This window comes from Euprymna scolopes, chromosome 30, assembly GCF_053919585.1.
Source record: "Euprymna scolopes isolate OS-2025 chromosome 30, ASM5391958v1, whole genome shotgun sequence".
Lineage (NCBI taxonomy): Eukaryota > Metazoa > Mollusca > Cephalopoda > Sepiida > Sepiolidae > Euprymna > Euprymna scolopes.
Window position 1 is genome coordinate 85,050,036 of NC_136511.1, and position 20,285 is coordinate 85,070,320.

General features: G+C 33.5%; 1 protein-coding gene across 1 annotated transcript in view; it reads left to right on the forward strand.

Moving 5' to 3' along the window:
* The first annotated feature begins 1,663 nt into the window (after positions 1-1,663).
* LOC145254608 (uncharacterized) overlaps positions 1,664-20,285 on the forward strand; it is a 138,340-nt gene continuing 119,718 nt past the window's right edge. Inside the window, exon 1 of the mRNA XM_080113216.1 lies at positions 1,664-2,130. The gene's annotated coding sequence lies outside the window, so the exon portion shown is untranslated. The remainder of the gene's footprint in view (positions 2,131-20,285) is intronic.

The window sequence follows — 20,285 nt, forward strand, 5'->3', positions numbered from 1 at the left end:
CTGCGTTTCCTACAGTTTGAACTAACCCGATACACAGAAAGAGGAGTTTTAAAATGAAACCACTTTTAAATATGATTAGTTTTACGCATACGCAAACTAATACAAATATGTCAGCAAGCTGAAACATTTTTGTATTTCAACTTGCTGTCTCCTGTACGCGTTTATTTAGCAATGCAAAGATTTTACTTAAAAAACATTTATATGTATGATTACTATTTCCTGGTAATTTTAGTGTTATGTTACCAGTAAATTAAGAGTTATCGATTAAATATTAGCACACTGATAGGCACACACATAATCTCTTTTATTTATATAGATATTTTATTCGATACATTTGTCGCTCTAAAGAAAACAACACTACAGCTTTATTCTTAAACTTTTATTGAAAAAAATCAATTTAGGAATCTTGATTATCTAGTAGAGCTGACATATATTCAATGTAGTCGCCTTAAGCCTCAATCACCGCCTCGATACGGGTCCGGAACTGGGAGCATGCCTTTTCCACAAGCGCCTGCGGAAGCTCGGTGAACACTCAGCACATGGCGGCGATCAGGCTGGCTTTTGTATTGTGGGAGGTCATGTTGGTAATGTTCTAGCCATATACCAAACGAAATAGGCCAGTGGCTTCATGTCGGGGGAGGAGGGGGCCAGTGAGAGGATACAAAGTTGTAGCACTCCTTCTGAAGCCAAACATGGGTCTCTTTGGACTTGTGAGCCGGAACCGAGTCTTGCTGTTACACGCAGGGTCTGCCAGCGGCTACCTGATTGTACCAGGAGATTACCACACTCTTCAGCACATCCAGATACACTTTGGTGTTGACTTTCAAACCGACTTGGAAGATGTGAGGTGGCATGATGTAACCCCCAATTGAAACTACACCAAACGCCATAACTGGCTGGAAAATTCATTAAGCTGTGCTCTCACGCGGTAAACCGTCCGGATTTGCATTTTGAGAGTGTTTGCAATTGTCCTGTTATCATAACTTGGATCGGTAGAGAGCATGAGTTGTACAGCGGCTCATCTCCGATCACGGTCGTTGATAGAAGGCTCATATCGCTCTTGAGATTTGTACACAACTGGCCAAGTAGTAGATGGTCTGCAAAAAAAAAAACGAAACAAAAAAAATGGTTTTCATGAAACAGAAATGGAATCATGTCGTCTTTTCTAGGGAGACAATTTTATGGTTACATCCCGTATTTATGGTTTCATTAAATCATATTTATATATTTTCCCCTGGCAATGTCGGGACACAAATCTTGCTAGTGAGAAATAAGCAGTAAATGACAGAGTAGAAAGAAAGAAAAAAAGAAAGAAAGAAAAAAGGAAAGAAAGATTATTAAACAAGGATACTGGAAGAAATAAAGAAGAAGGAAACTAAACGAAGGTTGGAGAAAAAAGAAAGGAAACAAAAATGGGAAGAAAGGGGGAGAAAGAAAGAATAAAACAAAAGAAGGAAAGATGACTGAATAAAAATGTTAATGTGTGAGAGAGAGGGGGAAAGATGATGGGGAGATGGGAGAATAGAACAACTAAATGTCAAATGCCAAAAAAAAAAAAAAAAAGAAAATGTCTTTGTGTTCTGCATTTGCGTCTGACACAAATAGTTTCTCGCTTCCTTGCATTTTTATTTCTAAACGAAAAAGAAGTGATTTTGTTTTATTTTACTTTAATTCTATTTGTTTTATTTGGTTTAATGTCTGTTTTTTGTTTGTTTTTATGTTGCTTTTTGTTTATTTGTTTATTTGTTGTTGTTGTTGTTGTTGTTCTTCTTCTTCTTCTTCTTCTTCTTTTCGCATTTGCCGCCGTTTTTTCGTTTGCCAAAATGGAAAATGGTGCAAGTGGATTAAAAATGGTCGGACAAAAGAAACGCAAGTTAATCTTGGCCAACAAACATGGAATTAAAAGCGTTTTATTCATTCTTTCTTGGAACGGTTATCAGAAACGGTAAATTGTTAATTAGCTGATAGGGCAGGTAAATTGGTTGAGTCACATTAAATCCAGGTGTGAAAAGAAACAAGTGGACAGAGGAAATCGTCCAGTCGTCCACCATTGTTTATCTTTTTCTACAAACCTGTTTGGAGACAAATCGCCTGCTTGCAGAACGTCCATTCCAGAAACTAAAAAAAACGGTAAGTCAATCCTCCATACCCATTTAATATTCTTTTATCTCCACCGTTTACGAAAAACAATCTGTGTCTATTCAACTATAACATATATATATATATATATATATATATATATATATATATATATATATATATAGCTATGTGTGTGTGTAAAACGACAATTACAGACTGTAAATTACAATTTACAAGAATTTATTGTTCGACAGGATATTCATAAAGAAATATAAAAATTCCCTTATTCCGCAGAGTTCATAAATGTTCTTAAAGGGATCATCAGTTGTTTACCATGAAACAGTGTTTCAGGAATTTAAAAAGAAAACATTATATTAAATCATGGCTCCTCGGCAGTGTTGATCAAACACCACCTCCATATAAACACATGAAAAAATATTTTGCATACTGAATCATTTTTCCTCCAGATAAATTATATATATATATAATATAAAGCTGAATGTGTGTGTGTGTGTCTGTGTGTGTGTGTGTCTGGTCACGAATAGGCTCCTATATGGTCAACTATTTTTTTTAAAAAACTGATTACATATAATGTATGTATGTATCGAGACACGGGAATGGGTGCAGAACGGTGGTTCATTAAAATTGTGGGGTCTGCGTTCGCTCCTGGTCAACAAAGTATGGAAATAAAAAATATAAAAAATTTTAAAAAAGCCTTTACAAGTGTTTTTGATATAGATGTACATAAGAATACTTTGATAAGTATGTTTTAACTTAAATAGGGATGGTATAATAAAATTATGGGGTCTGCGTTCGCGCCTGGCCTCCATAGAATGGAAATAGGCACAAACTTTAATAAAGACTTTTCATATCTATCTGCGTAAGTATACTTTGATAATTATGTTTCAGTTTGAAGAAATATGGTATAATAAAATTATGGGGGGGTGTTCGTTCGCGCCTGACCTCCATAGAATGGAAATATGTCACAAAGTTTAACAAGGTTTTTTTTAATATAGATCCACAAAATATTGTGATAAGTATTTCAGTGTGAACATGTATGGTATAATACATTATGGGGTTTATCTATTTTATTTTTACTTTCATCATATTTTGCTTTGGTTTTGATAGCCCCAAATTCGAAGCTATCTCTTTACACCCCTTCCTTTTCATAACCTATCATACTTTCATAAATCAGAGCCCATTTTCTGTAGGCCGTTTTTGAACCCAGTCAACGACGGGTACTTTTGCTAGTATATATATATATATATATTTATAGAGAGAGAGAGAGAGAGAGAGACAGACAGACAGACAGACAGACAGAGTCAGCGACATAGACAGAGAGACAGAGACAGACAGACCGACAGACAGAGACAGAGTCAAAGACAAAGACACAGACAGACAGAGACGGACAGACAGACAGATTAAAAAAGAACAAATCAAGTTATATGTATATTACTGTTTCGTCTTTATTGTAAAACTTCTTCTGGGTGAATAAATTGAAGAAAATAAAAATACCCGTACAATATTTGAAAATATATTTGTTGTAGAAAGCATGACTTTGTTCTGTTTCAGAACGAAAAAAGTCGTTGAAATATTTGAAATTATATTTGTTGCGAAAAGGATGACTTTTTTATGTCAAATCGAAAAAAGTTGGAAATTCAAAAAAAAAAGTTATAGTGTTGTAAAAAGAGTAAGTAGTTTTTAACGTTAATATATTTAAAAAGATATGATGCAGTTTATATTCTTTTTGGAATAAATAAAGCTCTTATAATTCAAATGTAGGTGTATAACCGAAATGAAATGATTGTATTTTTGTTATATAATTTATTTATTGATTATATGTATTAAGAATCTTGCGTTTATGTTTAAAAGGAGTTATATGATATGGTATAAACACTTTTGAGAAAAATTTACTAACGCTTTTAATGAGTTGTGTTTTATGGTGTTAGAGAGTTAACCTGTGTGTAAAATTAAATTATTTTCTTTTAATATGAGTTTATTAATCGCGATAAATTATAGAAACCTCCATGTTGTTTCATTGTGCTTGAATTCCACGGTTTTTTTTAATAAATTTAACTATTTTTTTCATATTTAAAGTCAAAATTATGATTATATATGTATTATATATACGTGTGTATATATGCGTGTGTAAGAAACAAATTAGGATATATTGAATAATTAACTTGAATCCTTTTCATCTTTCGTTCCGATGAGGTACGAGTACTGAAACTTGCATTTATGTAAGTTATTTTAAATGCTTCTCTGTGTCTGTCCGTCTGTCTGTCTTTCTCTCTCTCTCTCTCTCTCTCTCTATATATATATATATATATATATATATATATATATATATATATATATATATATATATAGAGAGAGAGAGAGAGAGAGAGAGAGAGAGACAGAGAGAGTTATAAAATGTACATTTTATAACTTACTAACTAGCTCTACCTACGTATTGAGCACTTTTGAAGTAAATACTTAAAGTTTACACATAAATATATACTTTCGTATATTAATTTTACGTGAGTAAATTAAGTAGATATATATATATATATATTGACATATACAAATTGAAAATGGCTTACATATATATATGTAACACACACACGCACATATATAGCATATATATATATATATATATATATATAACACATAAATGTATAAAACATACACACATGTATGTATGTTATATATATATATGTGTGTGTATGTATATAAATGTATACACACACACACACATATATATAACATACATACATATGTGTGTATGTTTTATATATGTATGCGTTATATATATATATATATATATATATATGCGTGTGTGTGTGTTACATATATATATATGTAAGCCATTTTCAACTTGTATATGTCAATATATATATATATATATATATATATATATATATATATATATATATATTAAGAGAGAGAGAAAGAGAGAGAGAGAGAGAGAGAGAGAGATTGTTAAATTCCTGGCTGAAAAATGAGACAGAATCTTGTGTTTTTAATGTTTTAATCATAAATAAATGAATCCAAAAAAATTTTTTCTTGATGTTGAACCAAGAACCAAACCGAATCTCACCAAAAAATTAATGAATCACACATTTCGGTAATCAGTTTTTTTTATCAGGTTTATTATTATTACTAGCAGTTCCAGCCGGCTTTGCTCGCACCCTATGTACTGTTCATAACTTTATGTGCATATGTATATATTAAAAGGTGTGAATATGTACGGTAATGCCTTTCTATATAATAGACTTCCTTTACTACCATAGAGAAAAGTTGGTAGAGATCGAAGACGGCACATTTTTTCACTTATGACCCCAATTTTGACCCCTTAACTTTTATTGTTTTGATTTCAAATAAAATTAAAATGTTTGACCCATGTCCAAGTAACCTACATTTAAAGTTGCAAGTGTTTAGACCCAAAATTGGCAGAGAAGTTTGGTAGAGTCTGCAACGGCCAACTCCCAAAAACTGATTAAAAAGCTTGCTGCATGCCTGAATACCCTTTGTATAAAATTTCAAATGTTTAGACCCAAAATTGGCTGAATAGTTTGGTAGAGACGACAAAAGTAAAATCTTTTTAACTTTGACACATTGGAAGCCAAATTTTCAGAAAAAAAAAAACGATTAAAAAACTTGTGTCTGAATACACTTTATGTAAAATTTCGAATGTTTAGATCAAAAATTGGCTGAGTAATTTGGTAGAGACCGCAGAGATCAATTTTTTAAAACTTTGACACCAATTATGACCCCTTAACATTTATATTTTGGGGCTCAAATCAAATTATAAAGTTAGATCTATGATTCTATGAATAAAACTTTAAGTGTTTAGCCCCAATGATCCTATATCTGAAATTTTAAGTGTTTAGACCCAAAATTTGGTGGAGGAGTTTGGTAGAGTTCTTAAAGATCAAATCGTTGAAGTTTGACCCTTTAACAGCAAAATTTCTGGCCGAAAACCGATTAAAAAGATTTTCCCAAATCTCAATACGCCTTGTGTCAAATCTCGAATCTGTAGACTGATAATTGACAGAGTTATTTGGTAGGGAAATGTACACAGACACAGACACACACACACACACAGATATTTTCACTTTTATATATATATATATAGGTTATTCTTTCATGGTCCGATTGCTCTCTCTCTTTCTCTCTCTATCTCTCTATCTCTCTCTCTCTCTCTCTCTCTCTCTCTCTCTCTCTCTCTCTCTCTAATATATATTAGATTTTTCTCTCAAATCTGTTTGTGTGTTACAGTTTGTCGGTCTGTTTGAAATATATCAACAAATCTTATTTGGGGTAAATGTAAAGTGTTAGGTCACATCTCAAAAAATGTAGTAAAAAAATTACTATCTTAATCTGCGGTGGCTATTGTATCTTAAAATAATTAGTACAAAATAGATGGGTTATTTTAATGGTCCTATGCTACAATTGAAACTTCATTTATCGTGTGTGTGTGTGTGTGTGTGTGTGTGTGTGTGTGTGTTTCATGCCTCTATGTGACTTATCCATTATTACTTTTAGTTACCATTATTCGATTAATTATTGAAATTAAAAATAAACAAATCATATAAAACAAAACGAGTTATATTATCTATAAATGATCTCTTCTCTTCCTTTGCAACCCTTACCTTACCTCATAGAAGAGATGTTGCTAGTCTGTCTCTACTGTGTTGGGTTTTTTTTTTTTTATTAAATGTATTCGATTTAGCTCCAGAGTTTGGTTTCTCCTTGTAAGACAATCGTTGCAAAACCTCATTTTCAACCACAACAAAAAAATAATTTTCTTTTTCTCTCAATTTCCCAAACGTCAGGTAGAATATCCATTAGTAAAGCCTCTCTTAAAAAGGTTTCTTATCTATTGAACACATTACCGCGGAATTGCTTCCCTGTTAATTGCCTTCAGTTCTGATGTCAACATGTAAAAAAATAAGCGCATATGTAACAATCAATTCATACCATTATTTGTTAGCCGAACGTTGAGGAAATCTATGGGAGTACTAGCCCATAGTGTTCATCATCCTTCGGCATATTACTTCCATCTCATAAATTTTGGCCTTGATAAATGGTAACAAAATAGTGAATAACTATGCTGACATGAACTTCATCGGCTTCATAATCGTTCAACAGGTGCTGGTAAATGCTGATTGGTTCAATTTTTTCTGCATAGAGGAATTCAATTACGTATCTCTGCTTCTGATGCACGTCCATGACAGGGTCGCTTCCTTAGTGTCTAACACCGTCAATATTTGAAATAGAGAAATGGAACATTCAGATCATGAATGCATACGCTAAGTCACCATAACAATACACTTTACAACCGCGTCTAATGAATTCGGGCGAAGAAAAAATTAGGAAGCAATACTTTTGAAACGCCCTTTGTAATTAAAGACGTAAAACTGTGGAGACAGATTATTAAGAGTTTCAAATGAAAAATCAATATGGCGTGTTGTTTTTCATCAGTCAAAGTCTAAGGACCGATCGGTGCTCTTTTGTGTTATTGTCTAGCAGCCACTCTTTACCCGAATCGTGAATGAAAAATTAATAGTATCATTTCGTTTAAGTAAATATATTTACATTTTTCTTCGGGAACTCTGGTAAAATTTTATGAGACTACGAAAAACTTAGTTATATAGTTTAAATATTCAATTCACAGGTATTTGTTTTATTTTCCGGGATTATCAAGTGACTTTCCTGCAATACGTATGGCAGCTATGATTGTTTTTGTTTGTTTGTTTGTTTGTTTGTTTGTTTGTTTGTTTGTTTGTTTGTTTGTTTCTTTAAACAGAATGGATTCAAGATTACTTTTGAACAAAAACTTCTTTAAAATGTGTTGAAACACAAAAAAAGAACTGGGGTAGGTATAAAAGTAACTCATCTTGCCTTTGGTAACATTTATTGTATACTTATTGTTCATCTCTTTTTTATTTTGCTGGCCTTTGTTTAAAATGTACCTAGTGAATCCAAATGGTTAGCCATTTGGTACTTTCCAGTCTCAACATCGTTTTATTTCGTTGATCTAGCGAGAACTGGTGTCAACGTGATAATGTCATGATTATATTACGACATTAAACAACCAAAAAGTGGTTGATCTATCATAAATCCAACCTGTTTGTCTGCCTAATTTAGTCTATCGTGAATGGATCTCTTTCCTTCTAATGGAAGGTTTTAGTTTCATCATCTGACGGAAAACGTTTCACAATCAGCCAAACATGGTCTCAACTGTTATCATTGAATAACGCCTTGCTTGACTAACCCGATTTATTAACATTCTATTGTGGTGAGAAAAACATGGCGGCTCGTATAATCAACCACAGATTGATTGCTCACGTTTGTGCATATTTTATCAAAAAGAAACTGTTGAATGTGGTTCGTTATAATAATGTTATCTATTTTGCCATGAATCAAAATGTAGCATCTGTTCGATCCCAAAATATCATATTTCCTCTAAAAGGTGGAGGATTTGATTTTTGCACCTGTTATCTGAGGCTCACTATACAGTTAATTTTTTCTTCCGTATCCAGAGTGTTGTTTTATTTTTTTTTTCATTGTTTATTATTCATGTTTATTTGATTTACTAGATGCTAAATCATCCCGATCTGAGAGGTTTCAAAATGCCCATAGCTATTTCCGCCATGGCGATTGGGGATGCAATTATGCATTTGTGCATTTGAACAAAGGAATGCCGAAAAAAAAACATTTAAATGCGCATAAAAAAAATGTGTTTTTTCTCACGACCGAAGAATAAAATTACAAAGATCAAATTTTTCATTAATAAACAATCTGTAGTTACCCGGCGCTGACCTGGATGCAATGAAGTCATTTTTTATTTGTTTATACATAAGGTAGACAGTTCTTATCATATTCTTCAATCTAAAAGGTGATTCATTTCCCTCACTTTTAAGGCGATTATTTAAAAATGTTTCATTATTACTAATCGTCTGGGTCAGAATAAATAATTTAAAAAATAATTTGTCGTGAGTATGTTATTATATAGCAAACATAATATCTTAGCCTGATAGAAACGGGCAAACGTTATAGCCTGTTGACTTAGAATGAGTGCTTTATGCCGAACTTCGACCGTAAATGTGGCATTATAGTGACTAATCCCTATTAATCTCCAATTGTGCACCAAACGAGTAACGTAATACTTAGTTTGCTGTATTTTATCATAACAAAGATCCGCACAAATTTTTAGCTAGATCGGCTTAGTATTTTCCAAGAAAATGTGGAACAGAGAGACAGAAACAGGTATACTTAAAAAAAAGTATAATATATAATACCGTAATAACATGTGTTTCGTATTTTATTTTAACAGTGCTCCATACATAAGTAGGCCATAATATTTATACAAAAATACATTGCAGCAAATTACAACAAAAGTTCGTGTTTCATCCGTGAGAGATCTTCAGTCTTTGTGAGAATTACATTGTTTTTCTCCCTTATAAACACCTTATGTTGATATTTGATTATATTTATTTTCCACATAAGATAGACAACATCGATTATAATCTTCAATCTAAAATATGAGTTATCTCCCTTTCTGACATTTTCCTTTTACGTAATTATTTAAAGAATATCTCATATTACCAGTCGTCTATATAGGACTAAGTATTTTTCTATTATATAAATTGTATCTAGATACTTTATTATATCGCCAATAACACGATACAACAATAACAAATGGAGATTTTCAAGTTAAAACAAAGTTTGATTTGTCACCTTATACGATTTGGGGGTTTGATTTTGAAGCCCCGACGAGGTTACTTTATATGTTAGATGCTTTTCTATTAAAGAAAATTAAAGATCATAATGCACGTAACTTCTTTATATTCATATTACCATTTTTAAACGGCAGCAAAGAATTGGCTGCTGAGCTGTTCATTAGCAGGCGAGAGCCAATATACATGTAGACAGAGCCAAGAAGTGGTTAAACATGATTTAAAGGCCGTGAGGCTGGTAAATATATATATATATATATATATATATATATATATATATATATATATATATATATATTTCAGAATCTTGGCTGGGTCCGAATCTTATGACCGGTAGAAATTTTCACCCCGACACTGATGATTGCATAAGCATGAAACACTAGTGTTTGTAGGTAAAAAGAATAATTATTGTTTAATTATAATTATCAAGCTCCTTTAAGAATAGAAAAGATAGACACCGTCGGCGGAATAAGAATGTTAACTAGTGTTTATGCAATGTTCACGACTTCCGCTCGTTCAAACAATCTAGATCGTCTAATGTATTCGTCTGAATGATTAATACTTCGTAATTCCCTTCATTTTCATGGAAATTGTTTGGTGGTCCTGGGGTAAAGCCTTAGTAAATAGAGAAAAAAATGTCTGGGTTCGAATTTCATGTCCAACAGTAATTGTCACTCCTTACACTGATGACTGCGTAAGTATGAAAAACTAGTGTCTGTGGGTATAAAACTCGATGCCTCCGTTCAGTCTCGAAAGACAAAGGATACCCTCTGTAGGGGCAGCTGCACATGTAATTATGTGACAAAGGATTCGCAATCTCCAACCACACACCTTAATCGACAGTGCTTGAGTCCAGTGGCAAGGAGAAGTCAAAGACAGGCGGAAACAATGCCGAGATAAGCGGAGAGCACATACAGCACATGAAAGTCCCAAATGGTCACCCATTTAGTACTGGTCATGCTCATTGTTGCTTAACTTCGGTTATCTAACGGGAATGGGTGTGCCAAACGTGATTATGCCGTATGTAGCTATATAAAGAATAATTTATATATTTATATATTAATCGTTGCCTGAGTGTTTAGATGTGTGTTGAGCAAAAAAAAAAGTGGTAGTAGGAAGGCAGGCTCGAACCCGTACCCCGAACGAAGAAAAGAATGGGAAAAACATGACGTCTTTGCTGTTAAGACCACCACCACCAAACCGGAAGTGACGTAGGTTTTAATTAAGGCTAGATAATCGAAAGGAGAGAATGACTTTCAAAAATATCAACGAAAAAAGCGACCCCCCCTGTAGAAAAGTGCCCATTTATATATTGGTAACTAAAAATTTTCGACCCAAACCGATTAAAAAGCTTGCCCTATCTCTGAATACCCTTTATATAAAATTTCAAATGTTTTGACCAGAAATTGTCTGATTAATTTGGTAGAGACCGCAGAGGCCAATTTTTTTAACTTTGACACCAATTATGACCCCTTAACATTTATTGTTTTGGGCTCAAATCCAGTTATTAAGTTAGATCCATGTCCAAGGAACCTATATCTAAAATTTCAAGTGTCTAGACCCAAAATTGTCGGAGGAGTTTGGTAGAGTTCTCAAAGGTCAAATCGTTGAACTTTGACCCCTTAACAGCCAAATTTCTGGCCGAAAACCGATCACATAGATTTTCCCAAATCCTGTATATAAAATTTCGAGTCTGTAGACTAAAAATTGACAGAGTTATTGCGTAGGGAAATGTACACACAAACACACAGAGAGACACAGACACACAACCAGACGCACAGACACGTTCATTTTTATATATATACAGGGTGAACCAAAAAAAACGGGCCCCAACTCTAATTAGGTCCCGTTTCTTAGTGCTTTGTTTGAATGAAATTAAACTTTCTTCATAACTAGTTTATTATATTGAAAACATCACATCAAAACACTAGGGCCTTTGGCCTTTTTTCTCTGTTCTGCAGCATATGTTCTAGATGGCCTCCATTTAGCTTTTGTTTTTTTTTTTTGGGGGGGTGGGGGTCACCCTGTATATATATATATATATATATATATATATATATATATATATATATATATATATATATATATACACACACACACACACACTAACGCGGCCCTTTGAAATTTCACAGAGATATCCTTCATCAGCTGTAAATTGTTATCATGCATTTTATAAACGCCCAGCGCGAATGCTGACTCCAGTAAATTATTATTTGTTGAACTGAAACCTATTTTATTAATATATCTCCAGAACCCTTATTAGTGACATATTTCCATTCTATTGACATCCAGCGCGACCGTAGATATTATTGTACCATCGTTGAAGTGAAAAAATTCATACTGTCTATCCTTTTTGTACATTTTTACAAACTGATGTTAGGGTAGTGTAGTATATGTTCTGTTGACATAAAACAATCCTCCCAGATATTACCTTCTTTTTGAGGAGGAGTTATGTAGTATCTGTTCTGTTGTAATGAGACCATCCTCCTAGAAATCACATCATTTTTCGTAGGGAGGTATATGACTGTTCGTCACGACAGCATCTATTCTGCGATAAATCGTTTTTTACAATTTTCCCAGCTCTGCAAGCTTATCGACTTATTTTATCACTTGAGTGAAATACATTTAGTGAGTTATATTTTTTATGTTGCCAATAATTTCCAATAGTATATTATGCATTAATTTATTGATACTAGTGTTTTCGGAGATGATATCATTAAACAGATGATTTATTTTGTTCGGATACTAGCAACGTAACTATATCTCCTTGCTGCGTCACGCGAACGAAATACAAGGAAATTATTTCCGACAGTATATTATGTCTTATAAGGAAGATAATAGTCAAATGTTTAGTCTTCCTGTATCTAAGATTACCCGTACTTTTTTAGTGCAAAAATTTATTGGGAATAATATAATTGAATAAGCAAGCACGAAATCCCTGTCGACTCCGGCTGGAAATTTATGGTTATTTCAGGAGATCAATTTATATGAACGTGGCCAAGTATACAAAATGGTGGATGACTGATTGTTGATTGTTATTAAGACGAATGATTGATATCAATATGTGATTCAAAGACTAAACCCGTGCGTTGATGATTTGATTTATTCTGTATATTGATATATCTATAGACAGGATTAAAAAATATTATTTTTCTTTCCAGCTATGAGTTAAATAGTATTTATGGTGATATTCAGTATTGTTTATATTTTCATTGTGACCCTTTCTTTATTAGTTCTGACTCAATGCATATATATGTGTGTGTGTGTGTGTGTGTGTGTGTGTGTGTGTGTGTGTGTGTGTAAAAAGTTTCAACACAGGCATTACTTCATATGCAATGGAACACACATTTTGCAATCAGTGTGTATCTCGATAACAAAAGGGCTGGCTATCGCCTGAAACGGTAAAAGGACATTCCATAAAGACTGTTGCAGATATGGGCGTGAATGGCAATAAAGGCACTGGAACTTCCAGGGTCTGGCCTGGTAGGTGTTCAGGGCACCACAGCTTGGACCTGGTCATCACTGGATCTGCTGGACTATAGAAGGTTCATAGAAGTGACCGTCTGGTATGTGCTGCTAGTTACGCGTATGTTTGCGTCATTTGAGCCAGAGATATGTCAATACTCGAGAACGAGTTGCTGCCATCATGCATGCATGTATGTATGTATGTATGTATGTATGTATGTATGTATGTATGTATGTATGTAGTGCATTGCAGCCGGACGAGATTACTTCAAAGGGGCCTAGAGTTTCATGTCTGTACTCTCAATAAAATTGCCATTACGAAAAAAGTCTGGAAACTTATTTAAGGCGCCTCGTATAGACATCTAAACGATGTCATTATTTGTATAAGTGACACGTCTGTATGTTACGGCAGTATCGTCTAGTGTGTGTATACAATCCTTGTATGTACAAATATACCGCTGTCGTCTTTGAGCGTATATACGGTGCTCATATAAATAACGTGTATATAAAAAACCGTCTCACAGTAAATGTTGCATATATATAGACGAGTTCCAATCGTAATACCAATAACGTATACGTCATAGCTATTCTGTATTCAGACAATTCGCGTAACGGGACAAATATACATTTTTAGAAACAGTTCTTTAAATATCCTTGTCTGCATGGCACCGCCAAACAAAGTACATACCTCAATTTATAGTTTGCTTTCTGGTGGTTGGCCTTTAACGAAAGACCACGACACCGATTATATTTTACATGATTTTATTTCCATGGGGTTGTGCATCTTCTAATTGCGTCCATTAGAGCTTGCATGGACGTAAAAAATAACGCTCGCTCGTTGCTACTGAACCCCAGTAACTGACTGACAAAAACTGATTCGTGTTTATATATATATATATATATATATATATATTAGTCATCGACATATAGACCTGTTTCGTTGTTTCACAACTCATCAGTGCCGCTAGACTAACACCTATCCCAAGCCTAGAACCGTCGTGATGACAGTCGGCAGTTCTAACCCCCTGACTACGGAATCGGTGGCCGAAATTAATCTGTCCGAATGTCTATTTAAATAAACATCCGTCCGCCACTCGTAGAGGGCTCAAACGTTTGTTTGTAAACAAACCGCGAGCTTCGCATTTTTCAGCTAAATTAAGTAGCGAGTAAGATAATTTACGATAGTGCTCTACCCAAGAGGGGGGCTTTATAAATATATTTTAGTCATCGACATACAGACCTGTTTCGCTGTTTCACAACTCATCAGTGCCGCTAGACTAACACCTATCCCAAGCCGAGGATCGAACCTAGAACCGTCGTGATGACAGTCGGCAGTTCTAACCCCCTGACTACGGAATCGGTGGCCGAAATTAATCTGTCCGAATGTCTATTTAAATAAACATCCGTCCGTCACTCGTAGAGGGCTCAAACGTTTGTTTGTAAACAAACCGCGAGCTGCGCATTTTTCAGCTAAATTAAGTAGCGAGTAAGATAATTTACGATAGTGCTCTACCCAACAATATAATTTATATAATTTTGATATATATATATATATATATATATATATATAAATGAGGGTGTCTGTCTGTCTGTGTGTGTATCTGTGTGTCTGCGTGTGTACAGACTCGAAATTTGATATACAGAGTACTGAGATTTGGGAAAATATATGTGATCGGGTTTCGGCCAGAAACTTGGCTGTTAAGGGGTCAAAGCTCTACCAAACTCTTCCAACAATTTTGGGTCTACACACTTGAAATTTTAGATATAAGTTCCTTCGGCATGGATCTAACTTAATAACTGGATTTGAGCCCAAAACAATAAATGCTAAGGGGTCATAATAGGGGTTAAAGTTAAAAATAATTAACCATTTTTTGCTCAGCATATACCTCACAAACACCCTGGCAACGCCGGGCACCCATGCTAGTATATCTATAAAAGTGAACGTGTCTGTGGATCTGTCAGTGTGTCTGTGTGTCTGTCTGTGTACATTTCCCTTACGCAAACATTCAGTCAATTTTTAGTCTACAGACTCGAAATTTAATATACAGGGTACTGAGATTTAGAAAAATGGATGGGATTGGTTTTCGGCCAGAAATTCGCCTGTTAAGAGGTCAAAGTTCAACGATTTGATCTTTGAGAACTCTACCAAACTCCTCCGATAATTTTGGGTCTAAACACTTGAAATTTTAGATATAGGTTCCTTGGTCATGGATCTAACTTACTAACTTGATTAGATCCGAAAACAATAAATTTTAAGGGGTCATAAAAGGGGTCAAATTAAAAAAAAAATGACCGTTTTCTTGTATTTTTTTTTTTTTTTTTTTTTTTGCTCAGCATACACCGCCGGGCTAGCAACAATACTTTTGTTCAGAGTAGAAGATAAAATCAATTTTGCACGTTGATATGGTCGGGGAAAAGGGAACAGGATAGGAATAACATAAACAAACGATTAAAAGAAAGAAACCATTAGAGTAGAATGTTTCCGGTGTCTTGGAACCTTTACAGTAAAGAAGTGGGCATTTTCTGCTAGTTAGATTGGTTTAGAGTATTTATGTTGAGAGGGTACAATGCAACAAATTTATCAGAACAAATTCTCTGGAAGTACTTGTAAAATTAGCACAGCGGAGGGACCCGACGCGGCGATTTGACAGAGACCAGAGATTGAGTGACAGTGCGAGAATTATTAGATTATAGACTCTTTTTTACAGACTGCCGACGAGAGAGAGAGAGACTAGTAGTTGATGAAACGTTACAGATGTGGCAAAAATACTCCACTTAAGTTTAAAATAGTTTTATCTGCACAAAACGCGAAGCTTGAATGGATGCATGCCAAAAATTACATTTTCTTTTTATTGTTTTGTCGTTTTACTTTAATAGATGAGATCGTCTTCATTCTATCGAAACTGACTGAAAACGGCCATATTTATCCGTAATAATACGACATAATACTTCGATCGATAAAATAATATAAGAAAAAATCAAATCACCGACTTATATTCGCTCGATCACGGGACACTAGCATGATCTCATGTACGACCTACGCAATAACTGTTTATCGAAATTGACAGCTTTAAACGACGGAATCCAACCATCCATAATGAAGAACTTATAATAACTGCCCATATGCGACGCTGACGTCAATGAAACGCGGGTCTTCTGACGTCATAGGCAAACTTTTACACTTACGTAAGTTTGCCGTGTATATGGTATAACGAACTAGCAAGGTCATGCGGTGTTGTCAGACATAAATAACAAAACAGATATCTTACACACACACACACACAAATATATATATATATATATATATATATATATATATATATGTATATATATAGTTTTGAACACATATATGGCAATTAAGCTGCACAGAATTTTCCGAAAATTACTACTTAGCTCTACTTAAGTATTGAGCACCGGTGATATAAATACTGAAAATAGATACATAAAATTTTATGTAGATACATAAAATGATAATAATAATAATAATAATAATAATAATAATAATAATAATAATAATAATAGAGACAAAATATGAAGCGCTACACGAAACCAAGAACATGTAAGCTGCATATCTATAACTTCTCAAACCACTCTCCCATCCCCCATTACCACATCACTGTCCCCCTCCCCCAAAAACGAGTGAGACCGAATAGCCAAGTAGTCAAGACCGAGGAGTGAGCACTGACCAGACCTCCACTGTATGTGCAAAAAGAACTGGGACCTTGGGAGGCTTATTGTCACTCAAATTCCAGTAAAGACCAAGAGGCCACTGCCAACGAGAAATCAATGGCAAGCAGCTGTTGCGATAATGCAAATTGATCTGCAAATGGTATCAAAAGAGGTGGAGAGTACTGAAAAATCCTAGGTGACTTGTTGTCACTCAGCTTCCAGGGAACACCACAGGCTATATTCAATGAGATCTTTGATGACCTGTATGAAAGCTCCTTGTGAGCCAATAATAATAATAATATAGATAAGTTCAAATATATAAACGCACATGCATGCACACACACGCACACACGCACACACACACATAGATGATGATGATGATGATGATGATGATGATGATGATGATGATGATGATGATGATGATGATCGCAGCATCTCTACAAATGATTGCCATCTCAAGTTTCATATATACAAACACACATTTTCTTTCGTCTTTTTGCTAGAAAATAAGTATATTATATATTCTGATGTTACGCGTAGTATTTTTTTGTTCTTGTTTTTGTTTTCGATTAGTGAAAACGAAGTTCTAGGCTGAGTTCATTTTTATTTATTTATTTATTTATTTCCAATCAAGAATGCTCTTTTAAGGGGAGCCGGATTTTTACCATACTGGAGAAAACCCGATATTATAACACTATGTGTGTATACAAAGATAATACCGGCTTGAGAACATTTAGATTAGAAACGAAAAAGTAAAATTATATGGGGTTTATTAATGGAGGCTTTTAAATGGGATGGGAGTGAAAAACGAGGAGTGTTGGTAGAGGAGGGAGTAGACAGCGTTGAATAGAGAAAAAAGATGAAAGAGGAAGTAAAATAGAGATACATATAATAAAATGGGTTGAGAGGGAAAAAAGGAAATTTAAGTAGAAAAAATATTGTTTTTAAATATGGCTGTCAAGGGGTTCAACGATTTGGCGTTTGAGAACTCTACAAAACTCCTCCGACAATTTTGGGTCTAAACACTTGAAATTTTAAATGTAGGTTACTAGGACATGGATCGACCATTTTGATTTGATTTGAGCCAAAAAAAAATAAAAGTTTTAAAAAATTAACCTCTGCGGTCTCTACCAAATTACTCAGCCAATTTCTTTCTTAACATTTGAAAATTTACATAAATTTTATTCAGAGATAGGGCAAAATTTTTAATCAGTTTGGATTGACAATTAGAGCTGCCAAGGGTCAAAGTTCAAAATATTTTACCTTTGCGGCGCCTAGCAAATTACTCTGCAAATTTTGGGTTTAAACATTTGAAATTTATACATAACGGGTATTCAGACATGCGGCAAGCATTTTAATCAGTTTTGCGGCGATAATTTGGCTGCCAAAAGGTCAAAGTTGAAAGAGTTGGCCTTTACAGATTCTACCAAATTCCTCCGCCAATTTTAGGTCTAAACTTATGAATTTTGAAACATAGCTGTTGGGCGTACGAGCTCGTAATGTGGGCTTTAGTTTAATATAGTTTCATCCAAAAGGGGTAAAAAGGGGGATAGGAGTCTCTATTTTTTTACCATATATATATATATATATATATATATATATATATATATATATATATATATATATATATATATATATAGTAATTTATAAAATATATATGGCGATTAAGCTACACTGAATATTCGGCGTTTCATCCACTCTAGGATTCGTCAGGTTTATGCGCGAATTCTGTGGTTGTTTCTCGTTTTTATATGGTCCTCTTCTGTTGAGGATTTTAGTTAGCCAATCAGCATCCTAGAGTAGATGAAACGCCGAATATTCAGTGTAGCTTAATCGCCATATATATTTTATAAATTACTAACTAGCTCTACCTACGTATTGAGCACTTTTGAAGTAAATACTTAAATTTACGCATAAATCTATACTTTCGTATATTAATTTTATGTGAGTAAATGAAGTAGTTATATATATATATATATATATATATATATATATATATATATATATATATATTAGTTGTTTTTTTTTTTAATCTTTTACATCCTCTCATTTGGAAATTTAATATTTTATCTTTACTTTAAATCATCAATTCAACAATATTCTCTAAATTTCGATTTCTTCTAGACATAATGTTCAGTAGCATTGTTTCTTGATTTTAATTTTCGTAAACAAGAGGGACAGTTTTGGGAAATTAATTTTACCTGTCTCGGCAAGGATATTGTTTTTAATAGCGGAAACGACGATACTTATCAGAATGAATTTGGTGAAAACGCTTATCCATCCCAGTCGAAAACAACTTTGGATAAATTCTTCAGCTCTAGTAAAAACGATTATCAGTAGTTGCCATTTTAGTCAGCGCGCAGATTGGAAAAAAGCATGCTAATATAGTTCGAACCATCCTGGCTAAAATATAAGCTTACATAGAGGAACTACATGTAACTCATCTTAATTTTCGTGAATTAATTATTCGTGAAATGGCATTATGTGTAACACCATTTCAGTCTTTCTGGCAGAGATATTATGTAATTAAGTAATTGGAGTACTTAATATTTTATTTCATATTTGAATTTTTATATTTTATATATATTATATTTTATATTTTTTATATATTTTATTTTATTTCATATTTTAATTTTTAAATTGATTGTTAAAACTGAGCCAACAATTGTCAATAATTTGTTTTATTACTTTTCTTAATCTGTAATTCTATTGTTTACGAGTGTTTTTCGTGAAAGTTTGGCGAGGAGGGACCATAGATTGGAGTTAAACTGAATTTCTTAACTAAAATGCATCAAACATTGATGTTATTGCTTTTTTCTGTTTGCTAACTCAATCGTGTTCTGCAAAGCTAAAAACAAAAAAAAACATTTTCTTTCTACAAAACAAGCAAACCAAACACCAGAGATAAATATGTGATGAGATAAACAACCTGAATTATAAAAGAAATTACGAAAATTGCAGTAATCAGCATTAAATAACTGTAAAAAGGGTTGATATGCCGTGAAACAAAAAAAAACAAATGAAAATTTGGGAATTTTTCCTAATAAATTTATAATATCTATCTCAAAATTTAATACAAATCGGAAATAAGCCCGAAGCTTGAAAAAGCTATAATAGAAAAATAAGCTTTTTGCTTTGTTTTTTTGTTTGTTTGTTTTTTTGTTTTTTCTTGTTGTTACTGTTGTTGTTTTTTGTTTGTTTGTTTGTTTTTTTCTTTCACGCAAGTGTGTATACATTTTTGACATCCCGTTTTGTTTCATCTTTGTCTGAACCAAAACATAAGGAAATTATAAGTGAGATCAGGTATTTCTTATCAGGTGTGGGAGTGAAAGATCTCCGTCCATA